The sequence below is a fragment of the Bombina bombina genome, chromosome 6 (assembly GCF_027579735.1).
Source record: "Bombina bombina isolate aBomBom1 chromosome 6, aBomBom1.pri, whole genome shotgun sequence".
In the NCBI taxonomy this organism is placed as follows: domain Eukaryota; kingdom Metazoa; phylum Chordata; class Amphibia; order Anura; family Bombinatoridae; genus Bombina; species Bombina bombina.
In genome coordinates this window covers 1,055,523,447-1,055,547,521 of record NC_069504.1, presented here as the reverse complement: position 1 = coordinate 1,055,547,521, position 24,075 = coordinate 1,055,523,447, and the positions used below count along the sequence as shown (strand labels likewise).

General features: G+C 39.6%; 1 protein-coding gene across 1 annotated transcript in view; it reads right to left on the bottom strand.

The window, feature by feature from the left end:
- The window catches only part of CACNA1C (calcium voltage-gated channel subunit alpha1 C), a 1,426,303-nt gene that overhangs the window by 1,067,008 nt on the left and 335,220 nt on the right, over positions 1-24,075 (bottom strand).

The following is a 24,075-nucleotide window of genomic DNA, read 5'->3' as shown; positions in this document are numbered from 1 at the left end:
GATAGCACAGTACTTTAATTAGAAATGTAATATTTGTTGTTTTAAAATAAAACAGACTATTCTTAGCTATTTTAAAACACACAAAAAATCAAATACACAGACAGAGAACATTGTGACTTACAGGAGGGGAAAAATAGTAATTTTTGATAGTTTTGGTAAATATTTATATTATGTTATTGCCATTATGAATTTATCATTCAATAGTAATGAAATAAGCATAAACTAATCATACAAGGTTAGTGTGAGTGTGACCAGGGCCGCCATCATGTGGTGAAAGGGGTGACTCCTTTCAGGGGCCCAGTGGGCCAGGGGGGCCCATGAGGCAATCACAACTATTATTAAAACATTTTTTTATTTTTGCTATTGGGCGCGGGAAATGTCATTACAAGGAGTAAAGCATTAGCATTTGAGAGGATTTCTGAGTGTGCACTAAACCACTATGCACAGTGTGAGACAGACACAGGAGGAAGATTCAGTATCCTGATCTGAAATAGAGTTCTGATCCTCATACAGAAGTTCACCTCAGAAGATGAGTCTGAGGAATTAGAAACTGAGTCTAAAAGCAACTGTTTAGCAAATCTGATCCTCTGAGATTCAGAAGTGCCTGAAGGACAGATAAGAGTTGCTTATAGGAGACTCTTTTTGTTCTTAATTGGAGGGAACATGGCTGCCAACATCTCAAACACTGTATAGCAGACAAATAACCTTAAAGTCTAGAGCAGGAGGACAGTGGCATTTAGAAGAAAACCAAAAGAACCAAAGAAGTGATATCAACAACTAAAATGTAAAAAAATGATTTAATATAAAATAATAAAAAAGGTGAAAAGTAGATATGCAATTGCGTTGATCAGACGCATAAATACAGTGTAGTATACAAACAGCAACAATGTTTCAAAGATACAATATAGATTTAACAATATAAAGAACGATGATGGAATATAATGAGAATGAAAGCGATTTCCTGAAGAAATTCGATGTAGCAGTCTTTACATACGCCCAGATTGAAGAAGCAATTCAAACTTCAGTTGGAGCTGGAACGAGACGAAAGACCGATAAAACGGCAAACAAGGCAACAGCATAAGGGAATCAGAATGGTCAGGCTAGAATGGTCAGGCAGGCAAGGTATGGCAATGGTAAAGCAGTCCAAAGGTAAACCACTAGAATGGTCAGGCAGGCAGGGTTTGGCATTGGTAAAGCAGTCCAAAGGTAAACCACTTGAATGGTCAGGCAGGCAGGGGGTGGCAACAGAGAGGCAATCCAGAACAATAGGGGTTAATCAAGCAGAGTAGTTAGACAGGAAGGTTTATCAACAATGAGGCAATCCAGAGCAAAAAGGTTTAATCAAGCAGAGCAGTCAGACAGGCAGGGTTCATCAACAATAAGGCAATCCAGAGCAATAGGGGTTAATCAAGCAGAGTAGTCAGACAGGCAGGGTTCATCAACAATAAGGCAATCCAGAGCAATAGGGGTTAATCAAGCAGAGTAGTCAGACAGGCAGGGTTCATCAACAATAAGGCAATCCAGAGCAATAGGGGTTAATCAAGCAGAGTTGTCAGACAGGCAGGGTTCATCAACAATAAGGCAATCCAGATAATCAGCAATCTATCACACCCAGGAGCACAGAAAGTAACACCTATACTTGGGCAGTGATAGATTGCTAAAAGGCAACTTACATGGGCGCAGGATTCGTGCCACAGGGGATCCCGACCGACAACAGAGTGGAGAGCGTGCAGCAATGACGTCAGTGCCGCACGCACCAGGAGCTGACACAGCCCCTGACAACGAGCAGGGAAGCAAGCGCCAAGCCCCTAGCAATGGCTAGAGCGGCGCAGCGTGACAAGAGCTGCCAAAATATAGTGCTTAGCCGCAAGAAACAGTCTAAGTAATGAAAAAGGCTAACCCAACATGGGAGATCAACTCAGGAGTGCGAGAAAGAGAAAAATAACAACAAAGGGAATCCTGAGCATGCTGTGAAGAGCATAAGATATTTAACAAACAAAGAAAAAAAGGAGCTGCATGGTTATTTCAAGGACGCTAAATTATGTAACAAGGAGGGAGCATACTGCATAAACTAACAAGAAATAAAAGTCACAGAAAATGTTTTAAGTAAAAAACTGATCATAATCAAAAGCATATTGTGTGTATTCAATAAAGACACTTTTACTGCCCCTTAATACTCCAAGTACTATTAGACAATAAAACTGGTTACAGTCTATAGTGAATATGGTAATGTGTGGTAAAAGATAAGTTCCCTGGCTATGATGTCGAAAATACCTGCTAATAGCCTGCAGGTTATGTGAGTGCCAATGTTGGAACCTTACTTACCTGACAGGCACCAACTCCACTGCTTACCAGCTGCAAAACAACCTGCTTTCAGTAGATAGCCCATCCAGAGTTAAGCATATTGCATCAAAGAATTAAAGTAAGGAGTATATCGACGACCCAACAGGAGGAGGCTAAGGGACCTGTCCATGCAACACCTGTGGCAGGCTTGTGACTAATTCCTTCACCAGGAGTAATTGTATCACTGCCCCATACTCCAATGTCCCCTCTGACTCTTAGTAGCAGCTCTCTGAAAGGCTCCTAAATCAGTCTGAGAATCCCTAACTAATGAAAATCAAAATATTAGCTGATCTTTTTAACCCACCTCCTTGGAGGCAAAGTTTAAACCTGGCATACCAGTGAGATGAGAAGGATCAAGTGCTTTTGAGAGGTTTGGGAAACTTTGCCTCCTCCTAGTGGCTAGGAAGTGAATCCCATGCGTAATGGATTGTGGACTCTCACCACCTTATGAATGAATAGGGTCCGATGTGAATGAAAAATATTAACAAATATTAATAATTATTATTAAATATTATAGATATTGTAAAACATTCTAAATAATCCATAGACTATATATATATATATATATATATATATAGTTAACATTTAAAAAATGTGCCTTAAGATAAGTTTTCATGTGCTCTAACCCGACACCGCATTAGACCTACATTGTGAGATCTGAAGTGCGTTATGCATATTTTTTCTATGTTCTTCACATTAAAAAAAATATAAATGTAATTTTATTTTATATATATATATATATATATATATATATATATATATATATATATATATATATATATATTGAATAGATATACAAGTATATACAGATATATATATTGCAATATAAATTTACAATAAAAATAACATTTTCCTATATGTGAAGGACATTGAAATGTGAAATATGTACAGTAGATAAACAGTAAAATACAAATACTTATGTACACACATAGATATCGTGCTAACCCGACAAGTGTAAAATGCAATCACGCTCTTGTGATCGTGTTAACTTTCAACTTGTAATACAAGCGCTCTTTCCGTTGTGCATAAAAAGCCAATATTGTTTGCACGCAACAGAGCAACTTGTAATGAAGCCCTAAGTAAATCTCTCAAGTCCCATAGACAGTCTCCTGTAAAACAGCTATACATTAAATAGATGTAAAGTCTAGTGTATACTGTGGTATATCTGTAAAATAAAGTGTCCCCTGGCTATCATGTAAAAACTGCAAAGTGTACCTGCTAGTAGACTGTGGGCTATGGAAGTGCAATATGTTTCCTCGCTTATCTGACATGCACCCAGTCTACTGTGCTTACCAGCTGCAGAAAAAAAACTGCTTCCAGTAGAAAACCCCATTCAGTCCTGTGCACATCACAGCAAAGGATTGTTATAATGAGTATACTGTCAACCCAAAAAGAGGAAGCTAAGGGACCAGTCTCCGTGACACCTATGGATTGCTTGTGACTAACTCCATCACTGGGAGTGATTGTTTGATTGCCCAATACTCCAGTCTCCCCTCTGTCTCTCAGCAGCAGCTCTCTGAGGAAAAAATTGGCCTACAATCAGTCTAAGGACCCCTCTAAACAAAGAATCTGGAGCACCTCAGTTCTTCACCTTCCTCCTGGAGACATAGATAAGACTAGCATACCAGAGCGTTAGAAGGGATTATGTACTTTTGGAGTTTTGTGCCTCCTCCTAGTGGTCAGAAATTGAATAACCGGAGTAATGGATAGTGAATTCTCCCCACCTTATGAAAGAAAACACAAAACTTTATTTCTCAAACATTTAAAAACCTCAATAAAAGTAAAAAAAGTAATGAGACATCAACCATGTTCTACTTTATTAATGGTTAATCACTAATTAGATAGTAGGTCTGTGTCATGGTGCCTTGCAAAATTACCGTAACTTACCTGTCATGATGCCTCGAGGAACTTTCCTGTCCTAGAGCGCACATGTTGTCCTAGAGGTCGGTCCGCAGTAATCCATACTCCTGGGGCTCCGTCCCTTCCAGCAACCGCCTCCTCTGCTCCAGACCCGGGCCAAGCACCCGCTGCTGCATTGCAGTCTGTCCGAAAGGGTGACTGCTATGCGAAACGGTCTTTGTGGAAGGCCCACCTACAGATAAATCCTGATCACCTGACCTACATGTTCCATATTACCACAGTGCACACCTCAACAGGTGCTTGGTTATTCTTGCTTGTCTTGATTCCTGGCATTTATCTTGCCCTGTATTCTCAGTTCCTGCCCATACCTATGGAACCTCCTGACCAAGACGTCTGTCCTGCCCTGTATTAGATTCTTCCTGGCTTGTTTACTCTGTTCCACTCCGCTACCATACCCCTGGTGGGTCGTGACAGTCTGTCACCTTCATCACAATGAATTTTATACTTAAATATTATTAAATTGTATTAAATAATACTATATTTTAAGCAGGTATATTTTTTTACAAAATTGTTTCTCACGTTAAAAAGTACCTGCAATTTCAGTAATAATTTGCACAGAACGGATGTGATTTATATCCATGATGTGCAGCGCAATTAGTATTAGAGGAAAACTGTCTTTTGTCATATGCAGAGTAATGTCCAGGTATAATTAATAGACTGCTTCATTTGTGCATATATATCAATTAGAATGGGAACTTTAAATATGAAGTGACACAAACTATTTTTATTTCCTTTCTTTCCATACATGAGAAATTGCAAATCTTATGCAAAGACCCCAAAACTCATCTCTTTGAGTTTCTATGGAAACCAGGCTCTACAGCAAGAAAGATGACACTATTAACCCTTGCACTGCCAAATTATCTGCAGCAGATTGGAACGTTCAATATAAATTATACAAGAATATGTCTTGAAGCCTAATTACACTGAAGAACATTGTAGAAGAACTAACAATCCTATTTTTAGTAGTAGTATGAAGAATACACAATCCTAGAATTTGTTGCATAAACTAGGAAAATCATAACAAACAATAGGATTAATTATATTACAACTGAATGAAAATGCAGCATTTTGTTCTTTAAATTCTCCATTAAAGGCATTTTATAGATACATTTTTAATAAACCTTTGAAATGTAATCACATCTAACATTACGACAACACTCTCCTTAGAAATATTACAGAAAACAATAAGTAAGAAGTGAATACCAATACTAAATACATTTTGAAAGCATAGTATTGACTAATGACTTAACTCAACCAAGGGTTCTGTATAATCTGGATGGGCAACTATATATCTTTTAAATAATAGATAATTGGTGTATCTGGTAAAACAAGACCATTCCCTTTAATGAGATAAACCACCAAAAGCTTTTTTTTTTTATTATTACTATTGTAACAATATTGTATACAATTACAATATAACAATTTAAAAGGAAAACATAAATGGAAAAGACAATAATCAAAATATCAATAATCAAATCCTAGTGTATGCTGTAAGCAATGATATTTTTCATATAAACACAATAATTAACATTAAATATCTTTTTTTCTCCAGATATCAAACATACAGGTTAGATATAGGTATAGCCCAAGCTATAAACTTGTCCACCACATTCGACTCTTGTGTAGGAAGATTAGAATAGAAGAAAGCACAGTAAAAAAACAATAGTAAAAACAATTGTATTCCTATTGTAACTTACTTCTACATATCTATGTGTGGCTGACATGATACGATACATCGTATCATGTCCGCTCGCACATTAATAAATATACCCACATGAGTGCTTTGTGTGAGATATTTAGCTCTGAAATCTCTCATCTTGCAGTATGTTACTTCCAATCCATTAGCCCACAGGAAGCTCAGGGACAGGAAAACACAAGTTCAGAATGAGATTTCTCAATCCCAAAGGCACTGTCTAATATCTGGTTGCTGGGGTTATTTTTATTTTCTTTTAACAAGTTAGCAATGGTCCCCAGGTATAACTAGGGGACAAACTACTTGATACTCTGCCCATAATTGATAAATTCAGGAGTAATCTAGAATGAGGAAAAAGCAGATGCACTATATGATATGTTGTCCAACCAAGATGGCTGCCAATTGTATTTGATATATACAAATTACACGGAGATGGGGGGAGCAAATAAGCAGTGATCCCCTTTCAAGGCATATTACAAATGTTATTAGGAAAATGGGGGGGTAAAAAAAAAAAAATGTAAAAACTATGGTCATGATACAAACCAAGGATACTCCTTTGATGCAACCTTGGTTGCAATGTTCTTTAAAAAAATGGTAATTATTTTCAAATCTATTTGCAGAGGAGTATTTATTTTTGATTTTCAAAAACTTAATTTTATATTCAAGCATTTAGGTTCTCAGAGGTGTTTACCATTTTAGATAAAGCGATATATCGATTTGGTTTTATAGAATTATCCAGCTTTCAGGTAAGAAAGTAGCATAGTCCAAGATTTTTATAATAATGGAGTAGGCACACAGTATGGCTGAGCTTTGTCTAGAACTATGCTATGACCTATATGCATTAGGCTCACAGTTTACACTTTGAACTCAAACTGAAATTTTTCAGAAAAAAATGTACTACTCATTTGAAATTCAGAGTGTTATTGTATTGTCTTTCTATTATGCATTTACTGAATATGCAATACTACTGTGTTTAATAGGCCTTTAATTGACAGTAAAGTCAAAATTATACGTTCATGCTTCAGATAGAGCAGTGTTTCTCAACCTCGATCCTCAAGTACCTTCAACAGGTCAGGTTTTCATTATAGCTGAACCAGTGCAGGTGAAGTAATCAGCTGATCAGTAACCATTGTTACTAACCTGATCTCACCCATCAACTGATTATTTCACCTGTGCAGTGGTTCAGCTATAATGAAAACCCTGCCTGTTGGGGTACTTGAGGACCGATGTTAAGAAATAATGAGATAGAGCATGTCATTTTAAACAACTTTCCAATTTACTTCTATCAAATTTGCTTTGTTCTCTTGATATCTAGGTAGGCTCATATGAGCTCAGGAGTGTGCACGTGTCTTTAGTACTCTATGGCAGCAGTGTTTTGCAACATTATTTGAAGCTTTGTTATACAATGTTGCAAAACACTGCTAACATAGAGTAATAAAGACAGTCCTGAGATCTTATGAGCGTACCTAGTTTTACTCTTCAATAAAAGATACCAAGAGAACAAAGCCAATTTGATAACGGAAAGTTGTTTAACATTGCATGCTCAATCTCAATCATGAAAGTTTAATGTTGACTTCACTGTCCCTTTAACCCCTTAACGTGCCAGGCACGTCCTACACAAAACAGTCCTTAATGACCAAGGACGTGACTGGTAAGTCTTTAGGGGTTTCAAGCGCTGGAAGCGATCGTGATAGCTTTCAGTGTATTGCAGTGCTGACTTGATATTGAGGCATCCTGCAATACCCTTTTTTTAGCCACTGATGCAGAGAGAGCCACTCTGTGGCCCTCTCTGCATCGGTCAGCGATGGTGAAGATCGTTGGTGGGTGGGAGCCATTGCCGGGAGGCGGATGGGAGGCCCATCGCTGGAGCAGTTGCGGCCAGTGGGAATCTGAGTTCCCAGGAGCGCGCAGGAGCTTCCGATCAGTCAAAGCAAGTCACAGTGTAAGGGAAGGTGGGAGAGTAGGGGTGAACATGCTGGGAAAGGTATCTGGGAGGGGGTAGGGTATTGAGGGGGGCAGCTACACTGTTAACCTCCAGCTAAAAAAAAGTGGGATTACCTAAAAACAAACAAAAAAAAAAAAAAACAGTCCAATGCCTTTTATTTTAGTTCTGGCAGACTTTCTGCCAGTACTTAAGATGGCAGCGACAATTGTGATGTGGGGGAGGGAAGAGACCTGTTTGAGGGGGTCAGGGAGGGATCAGGGGGTGGGATGTGTCAGGTGGGAGGCTGATCTCTACACTAAAGATAAAATTAACCCTACAGTCTACCTAATTAACCCCTTCACTGCTGGCTATAATACAAGTGTGGTGCACGGCGGCAATTTGCGGCCTTCTTATTACCAAAAAGCAACGCCAAAGCCATATATGTCTGCTATTTTTTAACAAAGGGGATCCCAGAGAAGCATTTACAACCATTTGTGCCATAATTGCACAAGCTGTTTGTAAATAATTTCAGTGAGAAATCTAGTTTGTGAAAAAGTTAACAATTTTTTTTATTTGATTGCATTTGGCGGTGAAATAGTGGCATTAAATATACCAAAATGAGCCTAGATCAATACTTTGGGTTGTCTACTACACTGCACTAAAGCTAACATTAACCCTACAAGCTACCTAATTAACCCCTTCACTGCTGGGCATAATACACTTTCACTGCTGGGCATAATAGAAGTGTGGTGCACAGCGGCATTTAGTGGCCTTCTAATTACCAAAACGTAATGCCAAAACCATATATGTCTGCTATTTCTGAACAAAGGGGATCCAAGAGAAGCATTTACAACCATTTGTGCCATAATTGCACAAGATATTTGTAAAAATTTCAATGAGAAACCTAAAGTTTGTGAAAAAGTTAACAATTTTTTTTATTTGATCGCATTTGGCAATGAAATAGTGGCATGAAATATACCAAATGGGCCTAGATCAGTGATGGCAAACCTTGACACTACAAATGTTTCAGAACTACATTTCCATGATGCTTAGGCATTCTGAAGTCCAGTTGAACATCAAGGGTAGTTCTGAAACATCTGGAGTGCCAAGGTTCGCCATCACTGGCCTAGATCAATACTTGGGTTGTCTACTAAAAAAAAATATATACATGTGAAGGGTTATTCAGGGATTACTGACAGATATCAGTGTTACAGTGTAACTATCGCTAATCTTGAAAAAAAAATGGTTTGGAAATAGCAAAGTGCTACTTGTACTTATTGCCCTATAACTTGCAAAAAAGCAAAGAACATGTAAAAAATAGGTATTTCTAAACTCAGGACAAAATCTAGAAACTATGTAGCATTGGTGTTTTTTGGTGGTTGTAGATGTGTAACAGATTTTGGGGGTCAAAGTTAGAAAAAGTGTGTGTTTTTTTTAATTTTTTCATCATATTTTACAATTCTTTATAGTAAATTATAAGATATGATGAAAAACATAATTTATGCTTACCTGATAAATTCCTTTCTTCTGTTGTGTGATCAGTCCACGGGTCATCATTACTTCTGGGATATTATCTGCTCCCCTACAGGAAGTGCAAGAGGATTCACCCAGCAGAGCTGCTACACAGCTCCTCCCCTCTACGTCACCTCCAGTCATTCGACCAAAGACCAACGAGAAAGGAGAAGCCAAGGGTGTAGTGGTGACTGAATTATAATTTAAAAAATATGTACCTGCCTTAAAAAACAGGGCGGGCCGTGGACTGATCACACAACAGAAGAAAGGAATTTATCAGGTAAGCATAAATTATGTTTTCTTCTGTTATGTGTGATCAGTCCACGGGTCATCATTACTTCTGGGATACCAATACCAAAGCAAAAGTACACGGATGACGGGAGGGATAGGCAGGCTCATTATACAGAAGGAACCACTGCCTGAAGAACCTTTCTCCCAAAAATAGCCTCCGAAGAAGCAAAAGTGTCAAATTTGTAAAATTTGGAAAAAGTATGAAGCGAAGACCAAGTTGCAGCCTTGCAAATCTGTTCAACAGAGGCCTCATTCTTAAAGGCCCAAGTGGAAGCCACAGCTCTAGTGGAGTGAGCTGTAATTCTTTCAGGAGGCTGCTGTCCAGCAGTCTCATAGGCTAAACGTATTATGCTACGAAGCCAAAAAGAGAGAGAGGTAGCAGAAGCTTTTTGACCTCTCCTCTGTCCAGAATAAACGACAAACAGGGAAGAAGTTTGGCGAAAATCTTTAGTTGCCTGCAAGTAGAACTTGAGGGCACGAACTACATCCAGATTGTGTAGAAGACGTTCCTTCTTTGAAGAAGGATTTGGACACAAGGAGGGAACAACAATCTCTTGATTGATATTCCTGTTAGAGACAACCTTAGGTAAGAACCCAGGTTTAGTACGCAGAACTACCTTGTCTGAGTGAAAGATCAGATAAGGAGAATCACAATGTAGGGCTGATAACTCAGAGACTCTTCGAGCCGAGGAAATAGCCATTAAAAATAGAACTTTCCAAGATAACAATCTTATATCAATGGAATGAAGGGGTTCAAACGGAACACCCTGTAAAACGTTAAGAACTAAGTTTAAACTCCATGGCGGAGCAACAGTTTTAAACACAGGCTTGATCCTAGCTAAAGCCTGACAAAAGGCCTGGATGTCTGAATTTTCTGACAGACGCCTGTGTAACAAGATGGACAGAGCTGAGATCTGTCCCTTTAATGAGCTAGCCGATAAACCCTTTTCTAAACCTTCTTGTAGAAAAGACAATATCCTAGGAATCCTAACCTTACTCCAGGAGTAATCTTTGGATTCACACCAGTATAGGTATTTACGCCATATTTTATGGTAAATCTTTCTGGTAACAGGCTTCCTAGCCTGTATCAGGGTATCAATAACCGACTCAGAAAACCCACGTTTTGATAAAATCAAGCGTTCAATTTCCAAGCAGTCAGCTTCAGAGAAGTTAGACTTTGATGTTTGAATGGACCCTGAATCAGAAGGTCCTGTCTTAGAGGTAGAGACCACGGCGGACAGGATGACATGTCCACTAGATCTGCATACCAAGTCCTGCGCGGCCATGCAGGCGCTATTAGAATCACTGATGCTCTCTCCTGTTTGATTTTGGCAATCAATCGAGGAAGCAGCGGGAAGGGTGGAAACACATAAGCCATCCTGAAGTTCCAAGGTGCTGTCAAAGCATCTATCAGAACCGCTCCCGGATCCCTGGATCTGGATCCGTAGCGAGGAAGTTTGGCGTTCTGGCGAGACGCCATGAGATCTATCTCTGGTTTGCCCCAACGTCGAAGTATTTGGGCAAAGACCTCCGGATGAAGTTCCCACTCCCCCGGATGAAGAGTCTGGCGACTCAAGAAATCCGCCTCCCAGTTCTCCACTCCCGGGATGTGGATTGCTGACAGGTGGCAAGAGTGAGACTCTGCCCAGCGAATTATCTTTGATACTTCTATCATTGCTAGGGAGCTTCTTGTCCCTCCCTGATGGTTGATGTAAGCTACAGTCGTGATGTTGTCCGACTGAAACCTGATGAACCCCCGAGTCTTTAACTGGGGCCAAGCTAGAAGGGCATTGAGAACTGCTCTCAATTCCAGAATGTTTATTGGCAGGAGACTTTCCTCCTGACTCCATTGTCCCTGAGCCTTCAGAGAATTCCAGACAGCGCCCCAACCTAGAAGGCTGGCGTCTGTTGTTACAATTGTCCAGTCCGGCCTGCTGAAAGGCATCCCCCTGGACAGATGTGGCCGAGAAAGCCACCATAGAAGAGAGTTTCTGGTCTCTTGATCCAGATTCAGAGTGGGGGACAAATCTGAGTAATCCCCATTCCACTGACTCAGCATGCACAATTGCAGCGGTCTGAGATGTAGGCGTGCAAAGGGAACTATGTCCATTGCTGCTACCATTAAGCCGATCACCTCCATGCATTGAGCTACTGACGGGAGTTGAATGGAATGAAGGACACGGCATGCATTTAGAAGCTTTGTTAATCTGTCTTCTGTCAGATAAATCTTCATTTCTACGGAATCTATAAGAGTCCCCAAGAATGGAACCCTTGTGAGAGGCAAGAGAGAACTCTTCTTTTCGTTCACTTTCCATCCATGCGACCTTAGAAATGCCAGAACTAACTCTGTATGAGACTTGGCAGTTTGAAAGCTTGAAGCTTGTATCAGAATGTCGTCTAGGTACGGAGCTACCGAAATTCCTCGCGGTCTCAGAACCGCCAGAAGGGCACCCAGAACCTTTGTGAAGATTCTTGGAGCCGTAGCCAATCCGAATGGAAGAGCTACAAACTGGTAATGCCTGTCTAAGAAGGCAAACCTTAGATACCGGTAATGATCTTTGTGAATCGGTATGTGAAGGTAAGCATCCTTTAAATCCACTGTGGTCATGTACTGACCCTTTTGGATCATGGGTAAGATTGTCCGAATAGTTTCCATTTTGAACGATGGAACTCTTAGGAATTTGTTTAGGATCTTTAAATCCAAGATTGGCCTGAAAGTTCCCTCTTTTTTGGGAACCACAAACAGGTTTGAGTAAAACCCTTGTCCTTGTTCCGACCGCGGAACCGGATGGATCACTCCCATTAATAATAGATCTTGTACACAGCGTAGAAACGCGTCTTTCTTTATTTGGTTTGTTGACAACCTTGACAGATGAAATCTCCCTCGTGGGGGAGATAATTTGAAGTCTAGAAGGTATCCCTGAGATATGATCTCTAGCGCCCAGGGATCCTGGACATCTCTTGCCCAAGCCTGGGCGAAGAGAGAGAGTCTGCCCCCCACTAGATCCGGTCCCGGATCGGGGGCCCTCGGTTCATGCTGTCTTAGGGGCAGCAGCAGGTTTTCTGGCCTGCTTGCCCTTATTCCAGGACTGGTTAGGTTTCCAGCCTTGTCTGTAACGAGCAACAGCTCCTTCCTGTTTTGGTGCAGTGGAAGTTGATGCTGCACCTGCTTTGAAATTCCGAAAGGGACGAAAATTAGACTGTCTAGCCTTAGCTTTGGCTTTGTCTTGAGGTAGAGCGTGGCCCTTACCTCCTGTAATGTCAGCGATAATTTCTTTCAAACCGGGCCCAAATAAAGTTTGCCCCTTGAAAGGTATATTAAGTAATTTGGACTTAGAAGTTACATCAGCCGACCAGGATTTTAGCCACAGCGCCCTACGTGCCTGAATGGCGAATCCTGAATTCTTAGCCGTAAGTTTGGTTAAATGTACTACGGCCTCCGAAACGAATGAATTAGCTAGTTTAAGGACTCTAAGCCTGTCCGTAATGTCGTCCAGCGTAGCGGAACTAAGGTTCTCTTCCAGAGACTCAATCCAAAATGCTGCCGCAGCCGTAATCGGCGCGATGCATGCAAGGGGTTGCAATATCAAACCTTGTTGAACAAACATTTTCTTAAGGTAACCCTCTAATTTTTTATCCATAGGATCTGAAAAAGCACAGCTATCCTCCACCGGGATAGTGGTGCGCTTAGCTAAAGTAGAAACTGCTCCCTCCACCTTAGGGACCGTTTGCCATAAGTCCCGTGTGGTGGCGTCTATTGGAAACATCTTTCTAAATATTGGAGGGGGTGAGAACGGCACACCGGGTCTATCCCACTCCTTAGTAACAATTTCAGTTAATCCCTTAGGTATAGGAAAAACGTCAGTACTCGCCGGTACCGCAAAGTATTTATCCAACCTACACATTTTCTCTGGTATTGCAACAGTGTTACAATCGTTAAGAGCCGCTAAGACCTCCCCTAGTAATACACGGAGGTTTTCCAATTTAAATTTAAAATTTGAAATATCTGAATCCAATCTGCTTGGATCAGAACCGTCACCTACAGAATGAAGCTCTCCGTCCTCATGCTCTGCAAGCTGTGACGCAGTATCAGACATGGCCCTAGAATTATCAGCGCACTCTGTTCTCACCCCAGAGTGATCACGCTTGCCTCTTAGTTCTGGTAACTTAGCCAAAACTTCAGTCATAACAGTAGCCATATCTTGTAATGTTATCTGTAATGGCTGCCCAGATGTACTAGGCGCCATAATATCACGCACCTCCCGGGCGGGAGACGCAGGTACTGACACGTGAGGCGAGTTAGACGGCATAACTCTCCCCTCGCTGTTTGGTGAAATTTGTTCAATTTGTACAGATTGGCTTTTATTTAAAGTAGCATCAATACAGTTAGTACATAAATTTCTATTGGGCTCCACCTTGGCATTGGAACAAATGACACAGGTATCTTCCTCTGAATCAGACATGTTTAACACACTAGCAATAAACATGCAACTTGGTTACAATCTTATTTAACAAAAACGTACTGTGCCTCAAAGAAGCACTAAACGATTAAATGACAGTTGAAATAATGAACTGAAAAACAGTTATAGCATCACTCTTTAAAAACAACATAACTTGTTAGCAAAGGTTTGTTCCCATTAGTAAAGCAACACTAATTAAATTTTAAACATAAAAATTACAGAGCAACGTTTTAAAACACAGTCACTATATAAATCTCACAGCTCTGCTGAGAGAATCTACTTCCCTTCAAAGAAGTTTGAAGACCCCTGAGTTCTGTTAGAGATGAACCGGATCATGCAGAAAATATAAGTGTAACTGACTGGAAATTTTTTGATGCGTAGCAAAGAGCGCCAAAAACGGCCCCTCCCCCTCACACACAGCAGTGAGAGAGAAACGAAACTGTCATAATCAAAACAAGCAAACTGCCAAGTGGAAAAATAATGCCCAAAAATTTATTCACTCAGTACCTCAGAAATGCAAACGATTCTACATTCCAGCAAAAACGTTTAACATGAATAAAATACCTATTAAAAGGTTTAATGTATTTTTACAGAGTAATTCCGGTGAAATACCATCCCCAGAATACTGAAGTGTAGAGTATACATACATGTCATTATAACGGTATAGCAGGATTTTCTCATCAATTCCATTCAGAAAATAAAAACTGCTACATACCTCAATGCAGATTCAACTGCCCGCTGTCCCCTGATCTGAAGCTTTTACCTCCCTCAGATGGCCGAGAAACAGCAATATGATCTTAACTACTCCGGTTAAAATCATAAGAAAAACTCTGGTAGATTCTTCTTCAAACTCTGCCAGAGAAGTAATAACACGCTCCGGTGCTATTGTAAAATAACAAACTTTTGATTGAAGTTATAAAAACTAGGAATAATCACCATAGTCCTCTCACACCTCCTATCTAGTCTTTGGGTGCAAGAGAATGACTGGAGGTGACGTAGAGGGGAGGAGCTGTGTAGCAGCTCTGCTGGGTGAATCCTCTTGCACTTCCTGTAGGGGAGCAGATAATATCCCAGAAGTAATGATGACCCGTGGACTGATCACACATAACAGAAGAAATAATGGTATCTTTAGAAAGTCCATTTAATGGTGAGAAAAACGGTATATAATATGTGTGGGTACAGTAAATGAGTAAGAGGAAAATTACAGCTAAACACAAACACCGCAGAAATGTAAAAATAGCCCTGGTCCTTAACGGTAAGAAAATTAAAAAATGGTCTGGTCACTAAGGGGTTAAAGTCCATTTAAAACTATGCTAACATGTTTAGTTCTCTTTAACCCACTGACTGCCAGAAGGGGTTGCAACATATTGCGAAACAAGCAGCAGTGTTAAAAAGCATTGCAAGTTACCAAGTTTAATACTTATAATACTAGTTAAAGTAAGCTGGCACTCACCAAAGACACAACACTTTCCACTGTCCCCAAGTTAAATGATTCTATTCTATCCCTATTCTACAAAATACAAAGATGCTGCTCTCTTTAGAAGTCTTGGAAACACAGATGATTGTAATTTCCAAAGAGAAATAACATAAAAATGCATTAAAATGTTGGGTAATAAACAGAACCATTATTTCTATTACATCCACAGTAACTAGACTCTGAGATTAGCCAAAGTAACAGCAATAACATATTTTTTATATATAGAGAACAAATCCCTGATATTTCTAGTTTCAAGATGAATTTGACAGGTAAGACTGGGGGTGTATAAAGGATGCATTCACCCCTTTTCTTTCAGAGATAACATTTTTCTCTGTTAATCAACCAAAATAGAACATTCCCGGATCTTTTGTTAAAGATACGGGAATGTTCTTTTGCTCAAATTACCAGAATTTGTTTTTTTATCATTTTTGCTATCACTCCGTTTAAAGATAAGTAGAGCCTTTATTTTTTTATTTATCTATGAAAACTACACTTTTTGCAAATTTGGGTATCTCACTGAAATTATTTACACACAACTAGTGCGGTCATAAGACAAATGGTTGTAAAAGCTTCTCTGGGATCCCCTTTGTTCAGAAATTAGCAGACATACGATGGTTTTTGGCAATTAGAAGGCTGCTAATTGCAGCTATGCACCACACTTCTGAAAATTCTGGCAGTGAAGGGGTTATTTAGTTAGCATATAAGGTTAATATTTACTCAAGTGTATAGATTACCCTCCTACCTGACATCTTTCCCCCTCTGATCCCAGCTTAATAGTTTGCAGTTTAGGGCTTTTATTTATTTATTTAAAAAATATATATATTTTTTTATATTTGTGTAGTGTATATCCCACCTCAACCTCCCACTTCCATGATCCCCACCACCAAATAGTTATTTAGCCCTCCCCCTCCCACTGCACTGCTCCCCACCATGTTTGTTACTGGCAGCTAGTCTGCCATTAACAAATTCTGGTGACCCCCTCACCCTCCAAGATCATCTTTTTTCTGAGGCGTAATAGGGTCCTCTCTGCTGGAATGCCCACCAGCCTCCCACCTTCTCTCCCACCACTCCTACTCAGCACCAACAAAGGATCTTTACTGTCTGTAAAGATCAGCTATCTGGCTTCATATGGTAAGGGAACACAATCAGTGCTCCCTTACCATATAAAGGCAGATGCCTCTGACCCTGGTTGCGACTCCAGATATCTAAGCTGACAACGGGGACCACAACAAGTTCCTCTGTTTTGGACGCAGGTACTATGTCAACACAGTACGTTGGGCAAAGTACTGTGTGACGTAGTACCTACATCCAATTATAAGCACTCTATTTAAAATTATTTGCAACTCTCACTGGAAAATGAATTCAGAAAACTCTAGCATCAGAGCAGGTAAATACAACCACAAACTGATCGTAGAGGTAGATAAGATCTATCCCCTTCCCCACCCAATTTTTTTTTTTAGTTATATCCCTTTCCTAAATAATACTTAATATAAAATATGAATTGCTAAAATTAACTGGTTAAAGGCTCTCTTTCCCAGTCAAAAATAAGTTGTTGCTTGCATGAAATAATAGTATCCTAAGACATTTTAATGTTAGCTATATAATTTGCAGTGCTTAGCCAGTTTAGCTGCAGACTTCTCTAATCTCACAAGGTGCCCCCACACCTTTAGCAAAAACAGCAATGTTTTTAATGCATGTGTACTTAATTTAAAATACATTTTGTAATCATTCAGCCAATAGAGAGTCCTACAGCTGTGGCTGTGAAGAGGTTTATCACTGCATGCATGATCTGTCATCCACTGGCATATTCTAAAGCAGAGGCAATGAAGGAGGCTCTGCTTTCTTTACATATGGCCTGCGCATCTGATTGCCTGTACTGTCCCCCAACACAAAATTAATTAGTTTTCACTGGATGGGTGACCTAGAAGATTTATAAAAATAAGTATTTAATATATATTTAAAATAAACCTCAGAAACATATCTACAAAATATATATAGATTTATACAGTGTGCACAATTATGAAGAGCATTTATTGTAATGCTTACTGTGCTTTAAAACAATTTTGGTCTACATTACAAATGGAGTGCAAAAATATTAAAGCTATTGTGAGTTAAAGGACCACTTAATACAGTAGAATTGTATAATAAACAAGTGCATAATAGAAAAACAATGATTTAACACCTACTCTGAATTTCAAATAAGCAGTAGATTTTTTCTCACATTTTACTGGCCCCCTGTATCATGTGACAGACATCAGCCAATCACAGACTAGTATATGTATACCCTGTGAGCTTGTGCTCACAGGGTATACATATACAGTAGGATCTTGTTCCCCAGAAAGTGTGAATATAAAAAGAATGTGCAAAATTTGATAATGGAAGTAAATTGGAAAGTGTCTTAAAACTTCATGTTCTTTCTGAATCATAGAAGTTAATTTTGACTTGAGTGTCCCTTTAACATAGTCCAGTGTTTTTCAACCGCAGACCTCAAGTAACCCCAACAGGCCATGTGTTTCATTATAGCTGAACTAAAGCACAGGTGAAATAATCAGCTTATGGGTGAGAGCGGGTTAGTAACCATGGTTACTGATCAGCTGATTATTTCACCTGTGTTCTAGTTTAGCTATAATGAAAACATGGCCTGTTGGAGGTACTTGAGGACCGTGGGTGTGGTAAATCCCTTACATAATAGACTTCTGTTAGGACGGTAAAATTCAAGTATCACTTGAGCGCTAAGCCGATGGTGCTCTAAGCCGTGGGTTCATTTACCCACTGATACGCAAGAAGAGGTGTTCTTTATGTTTTTGTGCTATACTATTGACAATAATACTGGTTTACTAAATTACCCTCAAGCACAACACTTAAAGGGACATGAAACCCAAATATTTTCTTTCATGACTAATAAAAAGCATATGATTTTTAACAACTTTCCAATTTACTTCTATAATCTAATTTGCTTCATTTTCGTATGCTTTGTTGAAAAGAATACCAAAGTAGGCTCAAGAGCTGGGAGCTAGCTGCTGATTGGTGGTTGCACATATAAACCTCTAATCATGGGTTTGAGCTAGCTCTTTGTAGTGCATTGCAGCTCCTATAATAAAGAAAACCAAGCGAATAAAGCAAATTGATAATACATACATTTGAAAGATTTTCAAAATTGTATGCACCATCTGAATCATGAGAGAAAAAAAATGTTGTGTTCCATTTAACTCACTACTTGTAATATGAACATAATGAGCACACTCACTCAGTGGACTATTCATTTTAAGTATAGGGTGAGCCAAAAAGGTTTTTCCGGGTTAAGAACCATCTATTAGTAATGCCAGATTTTGCGTTACTCTTTGAGCAAGTTTGTACAAATGATAAAACACCATGCACTTTTGATTGCACTCTACTTGTAATCTAGCCCTTAAAGGGACAGTATACACCAATTTTCATTTAACCGCATGTAATAGACACTACTATAAAGACGAATATGCACAGATACTGATATAAAAATCCAGTATAAAGCCTTTTAAAAACTTACTTTGAAGCTCCCAATTTAGCACTGTTGATGGGGCTAGGATGGGACACTCACTGAAAGGGGCTTAGAACAGATCCTCCCCTCTCCTGTGCATATGAAAATACAAATTATACAAGCAGAAGCAATCTGAAGTCTGTATACATCTAAAACTTTGGGGCTTGGTAAGGAGCCTGAAAATCCGCACAACGTTATTTAAAAAAAATGCAAAAATATGCATTGTTACAAAAACACCCCCAGATGTGATATATAAATGGGTCATCTACAAAACATTCATGCAAAGAAAAATCTAGTGCACAGTGTCCCTTTAATGGGGAATTACATTTTAAGACTAATGTACACCACCCATATTTCATGTGTCTAAAAAGCGTATTGTAAAACAATTAAAAAATCTTAGTGCTAGTACAATCATAGTTGGAAACCACCGAGTGGCCTGGACGTGACATTATCTGGATGTTCTTTCTGCATTCAAGCTTTACTATAACTATTTGGTGCCCTTATCGTATGGCAGAGGAGTAACTAGAAACCACAGGGCCCAGGTGCAAGAATATAAGAAGGCCCCCCCCCCACCCAAAAAAAAGTGAATTTGATACATCTTTTTTTTTTTTCTTAACATTTAACACACAAAAAAATGTGAATCAGATTACATGTCTGCAAAAGGAGGTACCCTGTGCCCACAGTCTGTGAGATGGTCTGACCCCCTATTACTGTATATAGTGACACTGTTTAACCCACAAGTACTTTATATAGTGACACTGTTTAACCCACAAGTACTGTATATAGTGAGTCAGTGACACAGTCTGTAATCTGCCGGTGAGATGGCTGGCCTGCCCCTACCTTAGTTTATAAAATGACCAAAGTAGTCTGTGACGTAGTCCAGCTCCCCCGTACTGTATATAGTGGTACTGTATAGTGACACTATTTACCCCCTCCCCCCATGCTGTAGTAACAAGGTCTGTAATTTGCTGGTTCCACAAACACACACACACACATACATAAATACACACACAGTCACATACATACATACATACACACACACACACAAACACCAATGGGTAAAACAGAAAGACTAACCCCTGTAGTCAGAGACACTAGTGAAGCATCATGTCAAACTCACATGATATCAGTGCAAGCAGTGGCAAGTCAATGTTTTTCATTAAAAAAAAAATTAAGCTGGGCCCCCACCCTTAGGGGCCCAGTCGCAATTGCGACCTCTCCACCCCCTGTAGTTTCGTCCCTGTCTTATGGTTTTGTCTATATAATTAATTTTCATAGATTTAGAATCAAAACCTTTTGATTAGCGCAATGAGGACAGAAATATGTTTCTTGCAGACCAGGGGAATACTAAAAATTGCAAATTGAGAAAGGAGAGGGTCAGATAAAAAAAAGCAAAGGAGGGTGCATTTTGGCCCCAACTAAGTAGTACATAGTACAATATGTTAACATTTACTAACCCTTTAAGAATATTCAGTCTCATAACAAGAACAGCAGTACTATAGAAAAAACCTGAAAGCCTGATTCACAATTTATTAATTCAATTGCTATATAAACTGATCTGTTTATCACTACTTATGTTTGTATTAATTGGCTTCAGATACAGTAATTTTATTCAATAAAAACTATTGAGAGAAAACAAGGATAAAGCTAAATTATTGAACTGTGGCATTGCAAAGTAAATGTTTAATTTTGGGATCGATGAATAGCAGAGCATAATAAGAGACTAGAATACAGAGGCCTGTTGCTTTTTCTACCAAGACGTGGGGCACAGGGTGACAAAGAAGCCATGCCTGTTATTCGCAGCAAGGTTCTATAAAAAGGGTCCATGATTATAATCTCTGGACAGGCTGTGATCAGGCTGACACAGGCAGATTGTTTTGCAAGTCACAGCTCTCCGACAACGCTCAATTATGCGTCACTCAGAAGCAAGGAAATTGTACAGTAACACACAGCTTTTTCTGTGCAGAGTGAGAGATCCTAGAGGAGCAAACATTCTCTTTCATTGTTTCTTTATTTTTTAAATGCATTTCAAGGAAAACCATTGTAAGTGTGAAAAAACAACAACACTTAACTTCTTCATTGCCAAATGAGCGTGAGACACAATAACATGTCTTTCACTAACCATCATGGTCAGCTGCAAGACTGAGATTAGGTGAGTGATTTATTCTCTGCTGGAAACATAGAAATAAAAGTAGTACACTTACTCAAACAATCAGTGGGGAGAGCTTATTTTTAAATCAGGGAATTCCTAGATTAATGCATTAAACATCATGTGTGCTCTAATATTCACTTTGTTTCGTGTTTTATGTGCGTGACTACAATGCTAATGAGGTAATATGACATTACATGTGGAAATTCCTATTATTTCTGCATGCTAATGCAGGGAGCATACAAAGAGTGGCTAATAACCATGCAATGTGCAAACATAACACACATCTCCTAAAGGTAAAAATAATACACAAATTCACAAGCGAGGCCTGTACAAATACAGTACACACACCCCAAAAAATTATCACATAAATTAAATGGCCATAACAATTAAATAATGACAGGCTCTTTATTAGAGTATTTAATTAACGCTAGTGACACCTAACTTTATGTGTTTAACCCCTGCAAATGACTGTTTAGGAGCCGCAGAGCACTGCTGCAATATGTAATTGATCAATGCAACCACAGCCACTGATTGGGACCAGCTGTGTCCTGAGGCTAGAAGAGTTTTTTTAACTATGGGTTTAACCTCTTTGTGAGGCTTAAACACAAAGGTCTCCCTAGTGTTAAAATGACATGCTCTAGCAAATTACATAATATTATTTTGTCATTATTATGGTCTGTTACATCACTAGTCATAAAAACAATTGTTGTCTAAGGGGCCAATTTATTAAGTGCCGGGCGGACATGATTCGCTGTAGTGAATCATGTCCGCCCAGCATCGCTAAACAGTGGCGTCACTAGGGGGGGGGCGGGGGGGGGGGCCGCACCCGGGTGACACCCTCCAGGGGGTGACACCAAAAAAAAAAAAAAATTTTTTTTTTTTTTTTTTTTTTTAAATTTGTATTGAAATTCAAAGAAATACAATGTTGAGATGCATAGATTTTTTTTTTATTAGAGGGGCTGGCATTTGTGAACATTGGTGGGACTGGGGAAGTTGTAGACACACAATTGTTTTGCCCCTTGAGCCAGTGCTGCAATCTCAACAAATAGTTTCCCCGGCTGCTTTTGCTTGTTTGTACTTTGCTTCTCCCGTGCCCAATTTCGCTATGAATGTTGTGGGCATGCCGTGGGCGCTGCTAGCCTAAACCTGCCTGCCTATCTGTGCTCACTGCTCAGTGACATGTGGAGCAGTGGAGTCACTCACTGCTGTGCTGTCTCTCTAAACGGGAACTGGCAAATCATGAGGGGATGCCTGGCACCTGACCGCATGACTGTTTGACACTGTCTTTAAAGTGAAGGAGCCACGTATGATGCCCACCAGAACATTACGATTACGGTACACTAAGTGCACACTGAACAGGTAGGAGGGCGGGCGGGGGTCTGGGGGTGGGCAGAGTGCAGAGGTGATTGGCCATAAGAAGCGGTAGGCACGCGGCCCGGGGCTGTGCACTGACAGGTTTGGAACAGAGTCAGAGAGCAGAATTTTCATAGTTTGCGCACCTAAAACTTTTCTTTAGTGATTTATTTTTAGAGTGCTCTGTTTATCTTTCATTTGATGCTCTGCTGAGCATGGGAGCAGCTCTAGGCATGCGCTTTATAATTAATGCAGTGCAGTTTACATATTTTGTATGTGTGTGTCTGAGTTTTTGTGTGTGTGTGTGTGTCTGAGTGTTTTTGTTTGTGTGTTCGTGTGTCTCAGTGTTTTTGTGTGTGTGTTTTTGTGTGTGTGTGTGTGTCTCAGTGTTTTTGTGTGTGTGTGTCTCAGTGTTTTTGTGTGTGTGTGTGTCTCAGTGTTTTTGTGTGTGTGTGTCTCAGTGTTTTTGTGTGTGTGTTTTTGTGTGTGTGTCTGAGTGTGTTTCCGAGTGTTTGTGTGTGCATCTGAGTATGTTTTAAGTGTGTCTGAGTGTTTGTATGTGTGTTTGCCTGTGTTTTTGTGTGTGTCTGCTTTCGGGGGGGGGGGGGGGGGTGACACCATAACTTACCGCACCGGGTGACACCAACCCTAGTGACGCCACTGTCGCTAAATGCTGTCGGCATTTAACATTGCACAAGCATTTCTGGTGAAATACTTGTGCAATGCCACCCCCTGCACATTTGCGGTCACCTAAAAGGTGGTGGACAAGGTCTTATGTCTGCTGTTTCTTAAAGGGACAGTCAAGTCAAAATAAACTTTCATAATTTAAATAGGGAATGTAATTTTAAACAACTTTCCAATTTACTTTTATCACCAATTTTGCTTTGTTCGCTTGGTATTCTTAGTTAAAAGCTAAACCTAGGAGGTTCATATGCTAATTTCTTAGACCTTGAAGGCCGCCTCTAATCTGAAAGCATTTTGACAGTTTTTCACCACTAGAGGGCGTTAGTTCATGCGTTTTATATAGATAACATTGAGCTCACTCACGTGAAGCTCCTAGGAGTGAGCACTGATTGGCTAAAATGCATATATGTAAAAAGAAACTGAAATAAGGGGGCAGTTTGCAAAGGCTTAGATACAAGGTAATTACAGAGGTAAAACGTATATTATTATAAGTGTGTTGGTTATGCAAAACTGGGGAATGGGTAATAAAGGGATTATCTACCTTTTTAAACAACAAAAATGCTGGTGTTGACTGTCCCTTTAACTTATGTTTCCGGTAGATTGCAGCATCTGCAGCTGGTCTAAATCTACCCCTAAGTCTTTATTTTGTTTAGTAGTGAACCCGGAGAGGCCAATAAGGGCAAATTAAGCCAGGAAAGGCTGTAAAGGACTTTATTTAGATTTTTGACAACTGTATAGTGTAGCTGGGT